This window comes from Myotis davidii, unplaced genomic scaffold (assembly GCF_000327345.1).
Source record: "Myotis davidii unplaced genomic scaffold, ASM32734v1 scaffold187, whole genome shotgun sequence".
Classification (NCBI taxonomy): domain Eukaryota; kingdom Metazoa; phylum Chordata; class Mammalia; order Chiroptera; family Vespertilionidae; genus Myotis; species Myotis davidii.
In genome coordinates, this window is record NW_006383018.1 from 3,652,085 (window position 1) to 3,657,576 (window position 5,492).

Consider the following 5,492-nt stretch of genomic DNA (forward strand, 5'->3'; position numbering starts at 1 on the left):
AGGGAGGAGGGGCTGGGAGCAGACACTTACTGACTTAGAACGACATGCCAAGCACAGAAACTGCTCACATCTCCACACGGCCCCGAGTGGGCAACACCATCCTCACTTTGCAGAGGGGCTGAGCTGCATGACGAGGTTCGGTTGCCAGTCCTTGAGCCGGTACTATCCACTCTACACCACCACCTCCAGCTAGGAGACAACTTTGAGGGCCAAAAAGCTGCCTTCATTTCCTTTTCCATTGGATACTTTCTCCTTCCCGCCTCCTCCTTTTTCTCTTCTTTTTCTGCATTCTTCTTGTAATTAAATTTTAAAATGCATGCACGTGTCAAAACATTTTAAACAATACAAAATAGTGCAAAGTGAAAATTGAAAGTCTCCCTTCCTCACCACCTCTGTTGCCATCAATTGTCAAGTTCTTTGTCTAAAGGACTAAAAATATGTACCCATCACATACATGGAGCTTTTAAATTTACATAAAATGATCATATTCTATATACTATTCTGTAAATTGCTTTTTTCCCCTTTTAAAAAAAGCTATAATAAAGTATAATCTATATATAACATTAATTACTTTCAGGTGTACAACATAATGGTTTGCTACTTGTTGTTTTTTTTAATATATATATTTTTCATTTCAGAGAGGAAGGGAGAAGAAGAGAGAGATAGAAACATCAATGATGAGAGGGAATCATTGATTGGCTGCCTCCTGCACATTAGACCAAGCCTGCAACCCAGGCGGAATCGAACCTGGGACCCTGCGGTCCGCAGGCCCGACGCTCAATCCACTGAGCCGAACCGGCTAGGGCATGGTTTGCTATTTGTATAGATTGTGAAGTGATCACACATAAGTACAGTTAACATTCATTACCATATATAGTTTCAAAATTTTCTTTTCTTGTGATGAGAACTTATAAGATCTACTCTTTTAGCAACTTTTAAATATGCAATACAGTATTGTAACTATAGTCACCATGCCCTTGACATCCCCTTGACTTGTTTATTTTATAACCGTAAGTTTATACCTCTTGACCCCCTTCACCCATTTTGCCCATCCCCCACCTCTGGCAACCATCAGTCTGTTCTCTGTATCTGGCTCGGCCCATTCTAAGCACCTTTTCTTACGAGAAATCGATAGTCTAAAGAAGCAAGAAAATTAAAAACCCTGGGGAACCCCTCCATTGTGGTAATATTTTGGGTAGCAACCAGCCATCCCGTTAGCCGCACGCATGCGCAGGCGGGTACCGAGGGTCCTGCTGCAGGCCCGGCCCCGTGTGGGGGGCCTTGGTTATCTGTGTTAGGTTTGTTTGGTTTTTTGAGATTCCACATATAAGTGAGATTATATGGTATTGTCTTTCTCAGTCTGACTTATTTAACTTAGCATAATGTCCTCAAGGTCCATCCATGTTGTCCTAAATGGCAAGCTGTCTTTCATTTTTTATGACTGGAACCTCCATACTGTTTTCCATAGTGTTTGCACTAATTTACATCCCCACCAACAGTGCACAAGGTTTCCTTTTCTTAACATCCTCACTAACACGTGTGTCTTTTTTTTTTTTAATAATAGCCATCCTAAAAGATATGAGGAGATATCTCATTGCGGTTTTTGATTTGCATTTCCCTGATGATTAGTGATGTAGATCATCTTTCCATGTGCCTGTTGGCCAGCTGTATGTCTTCTTTGGGAAGATGTCTATTCAGACCCTATGCTCATTTTTAAAAAATCAGATTTTTTTTTTTTTTTTTGCTATTGAGTTGCATGAATTCTTCATATATTTTGGATATTAACCCCTTACCAAATAAATGATTTGCAAAACATTTTCTCCGGTTTGGTAACCTACCCATCTTGTGGATGGTTTTCTTTGCTGTGTAGAAGTTTTTTTTATTTACTTTGCTTTTGGTATCAGTTTTTTAAAAAAATCATTGCCAAGAATGATGTCAAGGAGCTTACCACATATTTTCTTCTAGGAGTTTTATGGTTTAGGTCTTACATTCAAATCTTTAGTCCATTTTGAGTTAATTTTTGTGGGGGTTTTTTTGGTAGGAGGTGGTGGTCCAGTTTCATTCTTTTGCATGTGGCTGTCCAGTTTTCCTGACATCATTTATAGAAGAGATTGTCCTTCCTTCATTGTATATTCTTGGTTCCTTTGCCATAAATTAACTGACCATATGTATATACATGGGTTTATTTCTAGGCTATTCCATTGATCTATATGTGTCTGTTTTTATGCCAGTATCATACTGTTCTGAATACTATGGTTTTATAATGTAGTTTGAAATCAGGGAGCATGATGCCTCCAGCTTTGTTGTTCTTTTTCAAGATTGCTTTGGCTATTTGGGGTATTTTGTGGTTCCATACAAATTTTAGGATTGTTGGTTCTATTTCTCTGAAAAATGCCATTGAAATTTTTATAGGGATTACATTGAATCTATATGTTGCTTTTGGTAGCATGGACATTTTATATCAATATTTTTAATCCATTAGCACAGAATAGCTTTCCATTTATCGTGTCTTCCTCAATTTCTCTCATTAATGTCTCTAGTTTTCAATGTAGTTCTCTCACCTCCTTGGTTAAATGTATGGCTATCCCCCCTCTTAATTACATCTGACATCTTTTCATATCAGCACATGTCAGAGCCTTGAATAGTTTCCCGTATCACTCAGAATAAAATCCCAAATCCTTACATTGGTTGACATAACCTTGATGCCAAAGTCTGACAAAGATATTACAAGAAAAAAAGATTATACACCCAACTCACTCATGGACATGCAAAAATCTTAAAATATTAGTTAACCAAATCCAGCAATGTGTGAAAAGAATAGCACATCACAACCATGTTGGATTCATTCCAGGAGTTTCAATGTTAATTTAACATTCAGAAATCTGTATAATCTGTAAGTTAATAGAGAAAGGAAAAAGAAAAAGGATTATGCTCATCTCATAGAGAAAACTATTTTGTAGGGAGCGGCTAGAGTCAAGCCTTGGGTTGACCTGTGGCCACAAACAAGTCCCAGCCTGGAGGGCAGAGCTCTCCTAGCATAATTAAGCCTGACCTTGTAGCCCTCTCTAATTCCTTCCTAAGTAGATATTGGACTGTGGGAGGTACAGCAAGTATTGCCAAAACAAGAACATTTCTATACATGTTAATCTACCCTTGTTTTAATCAGGCTATAAAATAAAGCATCGGCTTGCAGGCTGGGTCTTTTATGTCCTCATCCAGGCACGGGAGATCCACCGAGCCCCAGCTGTATTCTCTTGTCTGTCTTTTCTTCAATCCTTCACCGCCCCTCCTCAGGTTCACCCTTGGCTGTGCTGGCACGGCACACGATTTGATAAAATTCTACATTTGTGACAAAAATAGGAGTAGAAGGGAACTTCCTTAACCTGACAAAGGGAGTCTACAAAATCTATGGTGTTAGAAGTCATGCTAGTGGACCTCTCGGTGTATAGGGCAAGTGCAAGGGGACTCCTCTTATGGTAGTAATGTTCTATTTCTTAATTTGGTTGCTCAAGTGAGGTTACTTTGTGATAAGTTGTGCAGGAATGAGTAGGATACTTTACAGAATGTGTATTATACTTCATTTTAAAAGGTTGTAAAAATTTTTTACAAGGAAAAAAATGTAGTTCTTCAGAAGGGTAGAGGGTGTGACCAGGGAGCTGTCAAGAACAGAAGATGGTGATCAGTGGAATGAGGGGAAATGGAGAAAAGGGGATGCTGGGTGGTTATGCAGGTGGCTATTACCCCACCCAGGATAGCGTCCTTTGGTGGAGAGGAAGTTGATGAACCAGGGGCCTCACCAGGAAAAGGAATCTCTTCTCAGCTTTACTTGGTAAAGTTGTAGTTGCATATTTGTGTCCATGGTCCTGGGGTTTGGGGACTTGGTGTTTTTGGAGAGGAGATCAGATGCAGAGAGGGATACATTACCAGGAGAAAGAAATTAGGGAGCATGAAAGTGCATACCTAGATGCCCCTCACAGAGTGCATCGTTCTAAAATAAGGGAACAGCATTCTTTACCTATTCTCCTCAACCACTTTTACAGTTGATCTTAATCCCCATAACAGCCCTGGAGAATAGTTAATATTCTGTTTTACTGTTGGGAAAACCTTGACTCAGAGAGAGGATGACCGAGCCACAGCCCAGCCCCAAGGCTGCTCTAAAGGCCTGTCCAGATATGACACCAAGAGCAGCCACCGTGTTGGCAGCCAGTCCACATCATGGCTCCTCTGTTGATCAGCTAACAGTAAAACAGGAACACTAATATCTTGTTCTACGGGGGTCATAAGCACTGAGATTTCATGACGTCATAGGCATTCAACCCATTGGCCTTTCCCCTCTCCCACTCAGCCCACACCACCAACACATTCATCAAGACCTCGCCAAAAACATCAAGTCCCCAAGCCCCAGGACCATGGACACAGATATGCAACCACAACTTTACCAAGTGAAGCTGAGGAGAGATTCCTTTTCCTGGTGGGGCTGGCTTTTCATCATGAGTTGGTCCTAAGCCACCTGTTCTAGATTGTGGTCCAGGGAGGTCCAAGACTCTTGCAGGGAGTCCTTGGGGTCAAAACAGGTTCCCAACAGTGCCAAGCTACTTGCCTTTCCACTCTCATTGCACTGGCATACTGTTCAGAGGGCTACAGGCCATATGATGACATCACCCAAGTATGACGACATCACTCAATGGTTAATAAACGTGTGCTTTGCCCTAGCTGGTTTGGCTCAGTGGATAGAGTGTCAGCCTGCAGACTGAAGGGTTCCAGGTTTGATTCTGGTCAGGGGCACATGCCCGGGTTGCAGGCTCGATTCCCAGTCGGGGGCGTGCAGGAGGTAGCTGATTAATGATTCTCTCTCATTATTGATGTTTCTATCTCTCTCTCCCTCTCCTTTTATCTCTGAAATCAATAAAAATAGATTAAAAAAATAAATGTGTGCTTGGCATCTTATGCTGAAATGGCTATTTCAACTCCTAACACATAAATGTCCATGGATATAATCTATATAAACAAAAATACTTAGGGGTCTAAATTATAATTACAAAGTTACTATTACAAAAGTCCCCATTTCCCCCGCCTTTACGCACCTCCACCCAGCCCCCCACTTCCCTCCGGCTATCACCACACTGTTGTCCGTGTCTGTAGGATATATATATATAGCCCTTGGATGATCCCTTCACCTTCTTTCATCCAGTTCCCCCCCTCCCCTCGGAGAGCCGTCAGTCTGCTCCTCATATCCATGCCTCTGGTGCTATCTATTAAGCGTGCAAAGGGGTCCTGAGCAGAAGAGCCAGATTTAGCAAATGAAAATACAGGACGCCCAGTTAAGGCAGAATTTCAGATAAATTCGAACATTGCATGGGATAGATATATATATATATTTTAAAAAATATTCTTTGCTCATCTGAAATTCAAATTTAATTGCACGGTCTGTATTTTACCCGCCAATCCTAGGCCTAAAACCAAAAAGTCTCAAACAGCAAACTGAAAGGCTG

The 5,492-nt window shown here is 41.2% G+C and overlaps 1 protein-coding gene across 1 annotated transcript in view; it reads left to right on the top strand.

Annotated features, from left to right (window-relative positions):
* GATAD1 (GATA zinc finger domain containing 1) overlaps positions 1 to 5,492 on the top strand; it is a 20,984-nt gene that overhangs the window by 6,175 nt on the left and 9,317 nt on the right. The gene's annotated exons all lie outside the window — the stretch shown is intronic.